At 40.7% G+C, this 15,924-nt stretch overlaps 1 protein-coding gene across 3 annotated transcripts in view; it reads left to right on the top strand.

Annotated features, from left to right (window-relative positions):
- The first annotated feature begins 2,168 nt into the window (after nt 1-2,168).
- The window catches only part of LOC111869831 (spermine oxidase), a 534,307-nt gene continuing 520,551 nt past the window's right edge, over nt 2,169-15,924 (top strand). For all 3 annotated transcript variants that reach the window (XR_002843744.2, XR_004513596.1, XM_023861640.2), the window contains exon 1: nt 2,169-3,164. The gene's annotated coding sequence lies outside the window, so the exon portion shown is untranslated. The remainder of the gene's footprint in view (nt 3,165-15,924) is intronic.

The following is a 15,924-nucleotide window of genomic DNA, read 5'->3' on the forward strand; positions in this document are numbered from 1 at the left end:
CAAGGTTCCCCGGACGGCTCTTCTCGCTTCGAGGTGACATCCCGTGGGCAGCGCACTCACCTGATCTAACGCCCTGTAATTTGTTCTATGGGGATACCTCAAGCCAGAGGTGTTTAAACATCACCCCACAAACCTGCTTCAGCTGAAGAATATTATTTGGCAGGAAGTAGCCCAAATTCCGGTGCACATGTTGGAACGTGCAGAGGGGAACTTCAGAAAACGGTTGCATCAGTGCATAGAGAATGGTGGCCACCACCTTCAAGACATTTTGTTTAAAACTACATGGATTTAAAACTTTAAAGTATGTTCTTTCATTAGTAAACATAAATTTTGTCTATCAGCAATAATTTTTCTTTTATTCACCTTCAAAAAAAGGAAGTTTCTGTGCCCCACTCTGTACTATATTTCTTGTTAAAAATTATATATTTTGTTTTTCATATCAAATTGAACATGGAATTAGGTGAGTAGAAACTGAGATATAATCAAAGTATTTAAATGTCAGTGTGTATGTAGGTGATAACGTCATATTTCAATACTTTTTTAAATTGTAAAATATTTGTATAAATAATATGTACAGTTTAAATTTGAAGAAAAATTTTAAATACAAAAAAATATTAAACCACTCCTCTGTTTAGTTTAAGTTTTACTGATGATAAGTATAGCTTGGTGATTGGTTTTCTTATGCATATTATTTTGTCACATTAAATTAAAATAGTGGTCAAGCAGTTTATCTGATTTTCATTTCAGCCATTTTTTGTTGTTTATCAGCAAATGTAGATACAGCAAACTGTAACATATGTTATGTAAATGAAAATGCATTTAAAAATTCACACTTTGTCATAATATTAAATTATTCTAAGGATATAAAATGGGTAAACATGAAGTTATGGATGTCCTACCACATTTGTTTCTGCCCTGCAGAGGTCGAAAGTTACACATGGGATTTTGAGGAAATAAGGTATGCCTTTACTTTTACTTTATTATCCACTTTTTTCTAATTGCAATGAAATGTAATGAAGCAGTAATTTTTTATGTGTGTATGCATAACTTTCCATTTACATATGCATGTGAATCTTTGGGCTACATTAAAAAAGTGGAATCTTCAGCTATGAAGATCCATTTTTGACAGTTTGTTCCTGCATAATGTTGGTAGACAATAGGCAAGGAAGTTTGGGTCATACCACATTTTTAAGTTAGGAGGCTGTGATGTAAAATTAAATACAGATTTTTACATTTTGTTCTAATATTTAGAGCTTACAGGTAGGTCGGTCATATATCGTATTATTAACTTGGCTGGTATTTCCATGCATCTGACAGTATTCACCTCCTACAAAAGGTTATTGTAGAATTATGACAGGTTGTCAGAATGTGGCACATGAAAGACTGATTTATGACATCCGAGATGTTCATGGTTTTGGAGATTCATGTTGTAGTCATCTGGTATGTGGGCACCAGTTATTCTTAGGAACATAATGCCTCCATCATCAGGGTAGATTAAAGAAATTTGGCTTTCCTCTGCTCATGGCCCAATGAGGAACCTTTTGTTACATTCTTTCCTACTGTGCTTGAGTAGCAGCTTTTTTCAGTCCCCACTGGCTCATCTGGGACCCCGTTTCATCTATCCCTGGGTAAGATTGTCTACTCCTGTCCCCTGTGTCAGTATAACCACCCACATTCATAACTTGGTGTACCTCTACCCTGAAGATTTCGGCAGCATATACCTCCGAAACGTTGGTATAAACATACTAGACCACACAGGGCCATAACCCACAAAACCGCAATATGGACCTTCATACGAAATTCCCCACGGCAATGAGAACTCCACCCATTCTCTCTAATAACATTTTATAACCTAATATTTATACAGAATATTTAAGATCTTTTAGTTGAATATGCCCTTATACGTGAAGCAAACTCAATCTTCACAGACTATTTGCAAACTGTAAAGGTCAACTATGCAGCCCTCCTCCCCCCTACGCCTACAAAATTAAATGATTATCCCGGAATAATGATACATTTAAAGTAATATTTCATTTACTTTCTGCTATGTTGCTGAATGTATATTACCAAGAAGAAGAAGAAGAAGAAGATTATCGGACTATAAGCTCATATTGTTCAGCCTTTAGTATTACTCGATTTAGGAGGTCTGATCGAATAGCATCGAGACTTAGTTCATATGATATCGCATTGCCCAGCGACACTGCTGAGATAAACATGTTTGTAGGAGTCAGTGCGCGGTTACAAGTTCCATTGCTTCAGTCGTTCGTGGTGTGCAGTTTTGTCGTGTGTTATTTTTATGATGTCCGAGAGCACAGAAGAAAGAGAGTGATTACATTTTATGAAAACAAAAGGACAGCAACAGAAACCTATCAACTGTTGCAAATAGCAATCCGAGATGTAACAGCAATTCTGGCGCGAAGTGTTGTTCCTGGTTCTCGTGTGTTGTTAACAGCGATAGCCCGCCGAAATAGACGAGCATCATGGATGCCCTTCAGCCAGTAGAAACGAATAGACGGTGGTTAAAGTGCTTGATTTAGTGTGAAATAACAGAAAAGTGTTTTTTGCTAAAATCACGTAGGAGGTGCGAATTTATTAGGGATAATGTCAGGATATTTTAACAAAAAATAAATGTCATTGAAGTGTGTCTGGCAAGCTCGTCCCATTGCTGTCCAGTCTGTATGTCGACGGGTATGTGTACATATGGTGTTACAGCAAGAAGTAAACTTTTTGATAAGCCTTGCAGCTGTATTATGAATATCTTGTGATTTGACCTTCCAGTAATTTTAAAATCAAAATCGAATTTGGGGTGAAGATGAGTTAAGTGAGTTAAGTAATCTTTTGATATTCAAAGTTACTCGGTTCGAAAAATTAATGCATTTTACGTCCAAACATGCTGAGGTCGACCATAAAACGGCACGTGTTGATTCAGGCATGTAGTAAGCTCGGAGATGCATATCAGCTTGCAGTCCAATTAGACTGAGTTTTTTGCAGTCGTCAGTTGAGAAGCGTATTTTATTATAAAGTGTTTGCTGAAGCAGGGGTGGAAGTGAACTACGAGTGAACGTAGAACAAATTACAGACTTCATGAAGTGTATAAGGAAAATTAAGTAAAATCAAAATTACTGAAGGATTTCGTCAAACTGGTGGGCGATGCAGAAGCTTTGGTGAGTAACAGATATACCTCTAATGATTGTTGCTTGTTGGTGTAAGCAATTGTAATGCAAGAAATGTATTTCTTAATTGTGTTTGTAATTAACAAACAGTTCCTTTATATTGACGTGTATAGGCATCGAACAGCAATTAGAATCAAAATTTATGTACGCGAAATTTGAGATTCTCATTATGGTGAATAGGCTTGTGAACATTACTGTCTTCTGGAATATGACGTCGTGTAGTTCGGTAAGTATGAACTTTTCGGGGGAGCATGTTGTCTTCGTGTTTAGGGTAGAAGAGTAACTCTCACCCTGACTATGAAGACAGAAGGTATCTCTAAAGCTAGTTTTAACCAGGTTCTAAAACAATGTACTAGAAAAGTTAATACAGCGCAGTAATTACGTAAACCTGGCCATCTGATGAGGACCTTAGAAGGTAGAAACATGTAGAAGTAACATTTATAAAAGTAACAACGTGGCACACCAACTTGTTCCTGGCTGCAGATCCAGAAGTCCCGGATTCAATTCCCGGCCCTACCAGTTTTTTTGAGAAGTAGTGGGTCTGGAACGGGGTTCACCCAGCCTCATGAGGATAATTGAGGAGCTATTTCAAGGAAATAGCGGCTCCGGTCTAGAAAACCGAAATTAACGGCCGTGGGGATTCGTTGCGCTGACCACGTGACACCTTCTATCCGCAAAAGTTGGCACTAACTCCGCCGATGAGCGGCGGTCGCTCGGTCGGTATAATTCGCTTGCAGACTACAGGCCTCGGAGGTTTTTTTTTTGTAGCACACCAACAGTCTACGAGCACGACAAGAAGTTACGCATTCAGGACTTACCCTGCAATTTAAACGTATAAAGGAACAGTTGAGTGCAGTGAGATGTCAAGCTACAGCAGTAACATTTTGAGATGTCACCTCATTCGAAGTATTATCTTGGTATATCAGCGGAGGGATCGAGCAAAACCACAAAGAACATCAATCAATATAGCCATTCTCCAAACCGAGACCTCCCAAGTTCGGTGACTTGTCTGTCTGTCTGAATATCTGTGAAGCCGTTTGCACTGTCACGTGAAGGGAAGTCAAGACGTGAACGATATTAATTCGCTTTACAGGAGTGTGGCTTGGAGTTCTCACTTTTTCTTACCAGGGACATTGGGAATGTGGACTTCAGGGTGACAGACGCTCCCGCTCTGTCCGTCTTCATTTCCTTCATCCACTGTTTTGTGATAAAAACAGCTAACAGATGTTTTGAAAATGTGGCACAATTCAGATATTTGGGAACGACTATAATAAATGAAAGCCTGATTAAGGAGGAAATTAAGAGGAGACTGAACTCGGGTAATGCTTGCTACCATTCAGTCCAGAACCTTTTGTCTTCTCGTCTCTTGTCCAAAAACATAAAAATTAGACTATACAAAACTATAATTTTGCCCGTGGTTCTGTATTGGTGTGAAACTTGGTCCCTGACATTAAGGGAGGAACATAGACTGAGGGTGTTTGAGAACAGGGTGTTGAGAATATTTGGACCGAAGAGAGATAAAGTGACAGGAGGTTGGAGAAAACTGCATAATGAGGAGCTTCATAACTTGTACTCTTCTCCAAGTATAATTAGAATTATCTCAAGGAGAATGAGGTGGGCAGGGCATGTAGCACGAATGAGGGGGAAGAGGAATGTATATAGGATATTGGTCGGAAAGCCAGAAGGAAAGAGACCACTGGGAGGATCAAGGCATAGGTGGGTGGACAATATTAAAATTGATCTTAGAGAGATAGGATGGGATGGATTGATCTGGATTGGAAGGCTCTTGTGAACACTGTCATGAACCTTCGGGTTCCATAAAATGCTGGGAAATTCTTGAGTAGCTGCAGAATTGGCGGCGGCTCAAGAAGGGCTCAGTTCCATGAGTAAGTAAGAAGTACTTTTTGTGATCCGTTACGTCGGTATCTCCTCACTCATCCACATTCAATTTCTTATTTATTTCTGGTCCATTTAACGACGTTTTGAGTAACTTTGGTTTATATGGCTTTGAATGCTAAAGTAAAACTGATATATAGAAATCAGTAATTTGCCACATTCAACTGTATGGAGTTCTCGGACGGGGCCGTGTGGCCGCAAGCAATATGACTCAGTTGCGGGTCCTCCAGAACAAACTTATCGGGACTGGTGACATAGAAGCACGAGGAAATTACGACATACACGTTCACTACTCTTACACCCAACCAAAGCAGACCACACATGCAGACAACCTACGAGTGACGACCTTGTATCTCGGTAGCAAGATACAACAAGAGCAACACGCAAGGCATCCGGGAAGCCAGTGGCTCTCGAGCTCTCGAGTGACGGATGCTTCCATCGATACATCGAAATTCACCAGTCGATTGCTCCATTTGGAGAGACTTCTGATAGTGACGAGGGGCACGCGGTAGCGTAATTGATTCAGGCACTATGCTAAAGGCCGGAAGGTCGCGGGTTCAGTTCCCTCCGTTTGGAGAGACGTCTGGTAGTGATGAGGGTCACGCGGTAGCGGATTTGATTCAGGCACTATGCTACAAGCCGGAAAGTCGCGGGTTTAGTTCCCGATGTCATTGGATTTTCCAATTGACCTAATACTTCCAGCCGCACTATGGCTCTGGGGTTGTCTTAGCCTCTAACAGTAACAAGAATTTTCCTTGAGGTAAAGGGCGGCCGGTGCGTAAGTCTGACGTCTCCGTCATCTATGAGCCGATTGTCTAGAACAGTGTTTCTCAACCTCTGAGCCACGGTCCGTTACCGGGCCATCGTCTTATAAAAAATTACCGGGCCGCGGTCTCACAAAGGTTAAGAACCACTGGTCTAGAAAATGTGGGAGCCTCGACGTCTCACGTCCCTATGGGACTCCACGGCCTGTTACAGGGATAGCTTTACCTTTTACCGGTAATGACGATGGTAAACCCAAACCGGGCCTACTTTCTTGGTCCTGTGTGGGAGCTCGTACACACCGGCCGGTTCTCAGCAACCAACCCCTTTCGTTGAAGACAAAGAAAAGGAAAGATGTCTCCAGCATACACCGTGCCGTGCCGTCCCTGCGGTACTGCCTCAGTTGAAACCTAACGCTGCCAACGTACATTGAGATGGTTGTCGCAGTTGGCCTATTCGACCTGTACGATTTGGAGTGGCCAGGGATTTTCAAATTCTTACATTTCGCCCTTAACCACCGTTGCAACATCAGTGAATCGGCGCTATCTTGTAGGAGTAAGGGTCGGTGGTCTTCGGTCCACCTGCATGACGCAATATCGGTGCCCTCACCGGGATAAGCAACTGTACCGGGTTCGTGCTGCCTTCTAGCTCATTTTCCTCCCCCGAATATTACTACTTTCCTGGCACACTCAGTTGTGGTGAAGTAACCGGAGCTGCCAATACGATAAAGTGAAGGTCTTTAGATTAGACCCCCAAAATAAATTCTCATATTTCGCGAATCGCTTAGGGCAGTAGATCAGAAACACCTGGAAAGCTTCGAAATGTGGTGTTGGAGAAGGATGGAGAAGATCAGTTGGACCGATTATGTGAGAAATGAAGAAGTGTTATTTAGAGTCAGTGAGCAGAGGAATATCCTACACGAAATAAGAAAACGGAAAGCTAATTGGATTGGTCATGTTTTACGCAGAAACTGCCTTCTAAAAGAAGTTATTGAAGGAAAGATAAAGGGGCGGATAGAAGTGACCAGAAGACGAGGAAGAAGACGTAAGAAGATGCTGGATGACCTTGGGGACAGAAGAAGATATTCTCATTTGAAGGAGAAAGCTCTAGCCCGCGTTAAGTGGAGGAACTGTTTCGGAAGAGACTGTGGACCTGTCGTCTTGACAGATTACTGATGAATGAATGAATTTCGCGAATACTCAAATAGTCACAAATGTCAGTACGCACATGTGTTTATATGCATTTGTGTTTGTATGGTCATGTACGCGCTTCGCAAATACAATACAACATTATTTGATATTCATCCAAAGCGTGTACATAAAGAAGAGCTATGCTAAACAAATAAGTAATTTTTTTATTGCTAGTGGGGTGGGACTAAGTCCCTTGCACTGCGGCCACTTCTGGCCTATTGTACCAGCCCCAGATGATAGGTGAGGGTGATTGTGGAGCAATTGGTGGAATGAAGGTTGGCAGGGGAAACCGAAGTACTCGGAGAAAACCTGCCCCAGCGCCACTTTGTCCACCACAAATCCCACTTGACCAGACCCGGGATCGAACCCATGCCGCCGCGGTGGGAAGCCAGTGACTAACAGCTTGAGCTATGGCGCGGCCTAAACAAATACGTAAGCTTCTTCAAATAAGGCAACAATTGGGTAGGGTCTAATGTTATTTTTCGCGTGTTTAATGCCGGGCTGATGGCTAGAAGTCGGTTTCTATCTGGAAGGCCCTGAGACCGGCCAACTAGATCAAGATTATCCTTGGTTTTCCTCTGTTCTAGAGCAAATGCTGAGTTGGTATCCTAACTCCACGTTGCGCTGCATGCTTCATATGCATCATTAACATCAAAATTGTGTCCTAATATAGCCCTTCCATTATTATTAACTCCATCACCACAGTTAGTGTATAAAATTTATGTATTATTTTACATGTTTAGGCTCTTTATGGCCATTATCGGGTAAATATTTACACTCGCACTGTGATCTTCTGGGGGCACGCGATAGCGTAGTTGGTTGAGGGGTCTATGCTACAAGCCGGAAGGTCGCGGGTTCAAGTCCCGATGAGTTCATCCGATTTGTTTCAGTTAACGTAATCCTTCCAGCCGCACTAGGCCATGGTGTTTACTCAGCCTCTAACAGAAATGAGTACCAGGAGCAGCGCGACCGGGGCATAAGGCTGACAACCTTACCGCCATCTTTGAACCGATTGTCTAGATAGTGTGGGACTTTTATTTTACTTTTTTACTATGAACTTCTGCTATTTTCTCCCTACATTGTGTTTACATTTGGCGATATAACATATACATATATGTATATATAACATATATTCATGTTATTGCCAACGTATTAACAATATGTAAAATATTAAAACATTTTATTTGTTCTAGCTCGGCTTTATTAAATAATGTTGATTTCTTGAACACGGCAGAAGTGGACTTCTCTTAAATGCTGACGTATAAATTATATAATGGCGAGCAATCCTGAGGAAGGCCAGGGCTCACAGAAGGCTGTCATGCCAGTGGTGATGATGATAAAATTATATGTTAAAATGTTAATTGTTTCTGTTGTAGTTGGTGTTATTAAAATAATGTTTTTCTGATCACAGTAGAGTTCTTGTCTTGCGTGATCCGAAACATTGATCTGTTATTAGTGACTATAAGTCGTGGTCATGTGTGAGGGGGTGTATATAGAAAGTAAAAGTAAAAAAACGTGAAGGTATCTCTGTAACAGGCCGTGGAGGCCCATAGGACTGTGAGACATCAAGGCTCCCACATTTTCTAGACAATCGGTTCACACATGGTGAGGTCAGCCATACACGCCGGCCGCCCTTTACTGCCAGGAATATTTATAGTACTCATTTCTGTTAAGAGGCTGAGTCGACCCGAGGGCCGTAGTGCGGCTGGAAAGATTAGGTCAATTGAAAAAATCCAATGGCCTCATCGGGACTCGAACTCGCGACCTTCCGGCTTGTAGCATAGTGCCTGAACCAACTACGCAACCTCGTGCACTCTGGTATATATATATATTGTAACCGTTCACTTCTTGTCTTAGTAAACCTTCAGTGATTACATTTAGAGATCGCCGTCTGTCCAGTCGGTAAGCGGGAGTTCTCAGGGCGTATGAACGGAATTGGACAGCAGCATAAACAACGGAGTCGATATGGGATTGTGAAGTGTGCGCGATTATTCAGTTACGAATAAGTCACACTCAGAAAATGTCACAGTTGCCGTTAATGTATATTTATTTGAACAATAAAGGAACATTTCTGTATTAATTATCTACACCCCACGTCAATGCGGTTATTACGAAACGTCAGGCTAAGTGTGACTGGATCTAATTCGTGCTATGTTACAAATTCACTCCCATGTAAATGTGTTTCTCTCGAATTGTTCATTTTATTGTCAAAAATATTAATAAATTTAGCCCTAGGTATATATAAAATGGTCTCTAGTCATTACGTCGACTGTTCTGTTTTCGCGAAGCTTCTAATCAATGATTCAAAAACGCTGTAATGGTTTCGACTGAGTCACGGCATCGATTTTTGGGGAGTGTTTTACAGAACACTTGCGACATCTGTTGGCGCCATGCCGAATTTCTAAGCATCTAGCTGCTTGCAGTGCCGACCGTGGGTACTATAGGAACTATTTACGTAGCTCTGCAGCAGTTTCATTCATGACTTCCACCGTTATAATATTAACTATTCTAAAAACATTACAGTACATCAGCGTGCTTAGTTGCTTGACAGGTTATGTTTTACACAATATTTATTAGTGGCGCTGTACAGATCTCATAAGAAAACTGACTTTGGATGTGGCGTCTTTCGGAATCTCTCACTCTTCTCCGGTTTTTGGTGACAGTACCGATCTTAAATTAATGGCGAAGAGTATTAATTTATTTTAATCAGTATCTTACTGGTCATAGCCAATTTGTAGAGAACGCGCCATGGTTACCGATAATTTTTCTCCTGTTCTTGTGCTAGAGAGTAAGATGCAAATGTTTTGTGTTTAGATATTGTCACGTGATTGCGTGGCTCTTGACGGGGTTTGGAATGGTAATTGGATCTATTGAACTCCTACAGATCGTAACTACAAACAACTATAGCGCTGTCGTTAATTCGCGCACACTACAATTCACTGCAGCAAACACTAAGCCTTCTCAGTCTGCTGTATCTTCACCGGTTGTTGTTTGGTAACGGCTACCAACGCCGTAGCTTCCTCAACGTCCGTGTTCACGCCTTTACTGGCCGACGACTGTCTCACAACTAACTGAACACTAGACTTGTCCTGCTTATAGCATGTCGGCACGGATCGCATAGAAAACACCGCACCCAACAATTCTACTATTGTCGCGCCGCGCAGCTGTAGCACGGACCGCGTAGAGAACACCACTTTCCAGTCCATTTTTGCGTGTTAGGAGCCTGTTGCTTAGCAACGGGCGTTGTTTACAGAGCCATTACTTAACAACGGGTCTACATGCCACAATATGTAGGGAACGTGACCTGCTTGTGACAGCTATCAATGGAAAACATTTCTAGTTTTCGATTTTATCAGTACTGTTTACATTTAGACTTCCTAACACGTTTTAAAATTTCCTTAAATTTATTAATTTCGAATCGTTCAGATTCTTGAAAAGAGTTTTACTTTTGTACTTCTCTCGCATTTTATAGTTATCGAAGTGTTTACAGCTTTTAACGAATTTCTTGTACTTTTTCCTTTTTAATATTTTGACGTATGACTCCCAATTTTTCCATACCCGATGAAATGTCTGAATTTCGAATGTTTTGGAATTGTTGGGACTTCTTGAATTATCGCTCCTAGTGGATAGCATTTCTTTTTCGTACATTCGATTGTCGACCCAGAGACACATTAAACTGTTTTAGATTTCTTGTAGTTTTCCTCAGTGCGTCGAGGCGAAATTTAGAATATATTGTGCCCACGTCATTTCATATACTTTCCAGTTCATCCATAATCATCGACCTATTCTATTTTATGTAAAGTATGCAGCTAATCAAGCGTCGTTAAATACACTTAAATTAAGAATGATTTGGATTTGTTCGACTTTATTCCATTTCGAAATTCTTTGTCTTCGACTTTCCTCGATACTCTTTCTTGCACTCTTTGATGCTACACGATTTATTAATTTTCACGTCACTAGGCAGCTTTCGCAAAAATATGTTGTCCATGTTCTGTAATTATTTTATGATTTAAGAAAATGCTTTCTTAAAAGAGGTTTCTGAAGATCCAGAAACGAAAACCCATTTAGTCCTAACACTTTTGAAATACACAGTTCATACGGAGTTTACAAGTGGTAACTAAACTCAAGTTACAAGTTCTCCAGAAACAAAGCAAAAAGGGAAGGGCAGACATGTTTTATGTTATGCCTACATTTTAAAGGTCACTGGATTTGAAGGCCATAGAAGTTAACACGTAATTCGCAATACCGTGTTCATAAAACACATAAGGAAATACAAAATACAGCTTGCCATAGGATAAACGGAAGAATGTTTAAGCATTGCAACTACGATATATTCAAGTAAACGTAAATAATAAAGTTTTCACTTAATTAAGAGGCATAATCCTGGAGGTATAGCTCCATACATTCTTTATATCGGTACTAGATGGAGGTGAGTGATCAGCTTTATGCTCCCGGTCGTTTTACTCCCTGAAAAAGTTCTCCCAGTATCCACTGGATAGGGAGACCCGGGGTGGGGGCACCAGAGCCGGTCTGAACGCTCTAAGAAGAAAATCTCTGAAATCTACCGTGACTCGAACTCAGATTCCTCGGTCATCCAGCCTATAAATCAGTCGCTCTGAGATGTAGTATCCCGACTTAAATGTGTAGGCCTAAGTGTGACTCGCCGGTCACGGTAGCCGAGCGGTCTAAGGCATGCACTGTCTTCGCTCGCTTGGAAACCGGGATTGTGGGTTCGACTCCTACTGAGGGCATGGATGTTTGTGTGCGTTTTTCTGTGTTTGTCTACAGGTAGAGGCCTTGCGACGAGCTGATCACTCGCCCAAGGAGTCCTACCGTATGTGTAAGATCTAGAAGAACCGAAGTGAACGGAGTTCATGGAGGTAGGCCTAGGCCCACTGGGGCTGTAGGGCCAAGGAAAAGAAAAAGTGTCGTAACTCAGATATATTCAGGAATTAGGGTATTTCATTTTATTTGAATTAATAATTTTAAAGAGAATACAGTACAGTAAATTACGTAAGAATGCGTTTTTATACAACATTTGTATGAAGTTCATGCTTCAGAGAGTTAAACTTTGCACCTTCATAGCTTATTAGAGTGTATCTTGAGATTGTGCAGTCTCCGTTGACGTTGAGTCTTAAGGCTTACATCTAGATGGCTTGATTGCAAGTTGAAGCCAATAAATGTATGATTTCTGTCCGTAGACAAAACCTGATCTGAGACAGGTTTCCTGGACATGTTTTTTTTTTTCTTTTCTTTTATAACATTTCGACCTTTCGTCTCTTCCCTTCGATGTCCTCATCTAAATAATTCCCCTGCTTCTGTATGCCGTCTGGAATATAAGTGATTCTGAGTAACATGTAAATTATACTAAGTTGGAGGCCTCTACTTCGTTGTTGGTTATAAATGACCCGCAGGTTTTACATGTCTATTTCGTCTCCATAAAGAAAACAATCTAATTTCTGCGCATATATAAGTTCCGAAACGTCGAATTGCGACTTAATTGTTACAGGCTTCTCTCAGTCTATACCTCAAGACTCGGAATGGAAGAACAGACCATTTGAAGGTTTATAAGTGCTGAAGAAAAAAAAATTGCTAGGAGTGGAAAGACCTGGGTGGGGCTGATTTGAAAACTCGTTCTACGTCATAGCGTTTAGTAAAGGCACGGTACAGTAAGCCAAATTAGCATTTCTTATTTACGTTCTTGTGTGCCGAGTTTACTGCTCTTGGCAATTGAAACGTTTATTATGTATATGTTATACGTGTAGACCCTGCATGTTCCCAGTGCTAAACGAATGTCGTGAAATGTATTATTTATTAAAACTTTATTTAGTCTGTCGATTGAATTATCGTAGGCACAAGAAATTATACAGAACTGCAGCTTAGTTTACGTCAGATTGTTGCAGAGGGCAGCTCTCCCAATTATGTCTATTATGGACTCATTTATACAACTTATTTCGATTTTATATAGTCTTATCATAATGTATTCATTCTCGTGTTCTTGGAACTTACTCCTCTGCCTCTTTCTTTCCCCCCCCTAATTTTCTTTAAATAACGATTTTCCAGTAACGTGAAGAAGCTCTCTTAGGATAGGTTATTGTTTTCGCACACGCCAGTTCCCGGTTAATTACTAACATAATCATGTATTCACTACAGAAAGCGCAATCTTTCTCCAGAAGCCAATAGTTTCTTAATTGATCAAGAAATTGTCTCCATTTTGTGAAAGAAAATTAAGTTCATTAGAGCTTACCGTGCACACAAGATCCCAACATTGGATACTGTCCTGAGCTACAATGTAGATGAAAGAATCCATACTCCCACATTATATTTTATTACGATTGATTTTAATATTATCTCTCTTCTATGCCTAGGTCTCACAAATGTTCCTTTTCCTTCAGATATTTAGATAACAATTGTGTCTATACCTCTCATCTCTTTTCTGTGTGCTATATGCCCTCCCCCCCAGTTTCACAGTATCCTGTAAACGTAAAGTTGTCCCTGTGCTTAACTAACTAAGCACTACTCCATGAAGGTGTATGGGGGAATGGATGTGTAGATCCACATTTTCTTGACCTCGGCACTAGCTGGAGATTTTTTCCTACAGTTAATATTCAGTAATTAAATTATTTTCGGCGTTCATCCGGTGATGTTTCACAGCCATCAAGGTAGATGTCACTGGGCACTGGACAGACTTCCAGAAGCGTCAGAGTAAGCCGATAGTCCTAAGCTATCGAGCTTGTTTTTGTTTGTATATATCTTCGATGTGTGTCTATCAAAGTCTTCATCGAACATAATTTTTTCCTTAAGAAAGAGGACAGTAAAAAAATGATCACTTTTATAGCCAAACAAATAACACATTAGGATTCGTTACGTGAGACTACGCATCGAATATTAGGATCACAAAACGGAAGCACAGCAGTTTCCGTTAAATTTTCTTTAAACACCTGTTGATGACCAGTGTCTGTCGAAACTTGTAGTGCAATGTACATTAAAGTTTAAAGGACGCATTGTATGTATGTATGTAACAGGACGCGTTGCGCGTGAGATGGCGAACCAGTGACATCTGTTGAATAATTTTTATGTACATGAACTTGCAGTCAGAAGGAATATCGTTACTTCTTGACTGTTATCCAATTTATCCTTATAGTCGTCAAACCCCTATAAATCCACACTCTTTTTATTATTTTTATTCACTTTAGTTATATTTATTTTGTTCACTGTTTGTTACTTAACGCCGCTGTTGATATCGGGACTGTACATAGCGTCAATGCTAGGGTGATTAATGGGTATAGAGCAGTTGCTGGAATGAGAATTGGTGTGGGAAACTGAAGTGCTTGGAGAGAACCTGCCCAATTTTACATTTGTTTTGCATTTTAAACACTCATCTCATTGCTCATGTTACCTGAGGTTCATTAGTTTCGTGGTTTATACTCCTGTATTAATTTATATAGGTTTCCTTCTGAATCCAAATCGTTGAAATTATTTCCCACTAAAGTTCAGATTCGCCTCAAGCAATCATTTTTATTTGCTGTTTACTGACATATTGCCCACATTAATTCGAATGTTATTGCCCCCTTAGTGTGTTTGTCTGTGGTAGCAATTGTTTGCAGTAACCTTTAGTTTCAGAACAATTGAAGGCGAAAACAGTTTGTAGTAAACCATATGGTTCTAGCACTCAGCGTATTGTTACAGGTAGTTGAGGGGAAAGGACAAACGATATTTTACGACATGCGTGGGCGTTTCACGAAGTTCGCTATCTTCACTGGTGCTCGTTTCCCAGCGAATCCTTGTGTGAAATAAGGGGGCCTTATCCTTTAAATTGAAATTTGCGGCCAAAGAAGTAAAACTCTAACTGAAGCAAATATAAAAAATATTAATAGATAATTTGAATATGTCCTCTGGAATCAAAACGCTTTGTAAGTAGCCTGGTAGATGTTTACCAACGTTTCGAAGGTACTTACTGCCTCCATCTTAAGGGCAGGAGAGAGTACTCCTGCACTGCTATGAACTTAAGATGGAGGTAAAATATGTACGAAATGTCGGTAAATTTTTTACCATATTGTACTCGTCATATCTCCGAAGAAGCTCGTCTTCTTGGTCACTGCCCTGAGAACCTCAAATCTCATACGAAGATACACAATTAAGGTAATATATGGCCGCGCCATAGCTCAAGCGGTTAGTCGCTGGCTTCTCACCGCGGCGGCCCTGGTTCGATCCCAGCTCTGGTCAAGTGGGATTAGTGGTGGACAAAGTGGCGCTGGGGTAGGTTTTCTCCGAGTACTTCAGTTTTCCCTTCCAATCTTCATTCCACCAATTGCTCCACAATCACCCTCACCTATCATCTGGGGCTGGTACAGTAGGCCAGAAGTGGCCGCAATACAAGGGACTTAGTCCCACCCCACTAGCAATAAAAAAAGGTCATATATAGTATATAGATAAAAATAGATATGTAGAAAGATGTATAGACATATAAAGAGACGGATGGATAGATAGATAAATAGATACATAGAAGGGGAAATACGTAGATACATAGAATGATAGATAATAGAAGGAAAGACAGATATACTATATATATATATATATATANAATGCATCAACCTCGTATGTAACGTCATTTTCATTCCTGAATTTCTCTGATATCGTGGGAAAGTTCGATGTGTCTGCCCACCCTCACTTTCTCTACTTGCTGACGTGACTGTCCTGGAAGAATACGACCGCGGGCTGCAAGAGGAGCGTGGGTTTTATACGAAAACAAGGGTGTGGGGTGGGACTGCGTGAATAGTGCAAGAGGACGCGGCAGGTTAACTGCATTCCTTTCCTAGAATCTCGTCTAACAGGACCTCACATTGTCTCCTTACCCTATAGTGTTCCTGCCTAAACCCAGAGAAGTGCAGCAGCGAAAACAT

The sequence above is a fragment of the Cryptotermes secundus genome, unplaced genomic scaffold (genome assembly GCF_002891405.2).
Source record: "Cryptotermes secundus unplaced genomic scaffold, Csec_1.0 scaffold286, whole genome shotgun sequence".
Classification (NCBI taxonomy): Eukaryota; Metazoa; Arthropoda; class Insecta; order Blattodea; family Kalotermitidae; genus Cryptotermes; species Cryptotermes secundus.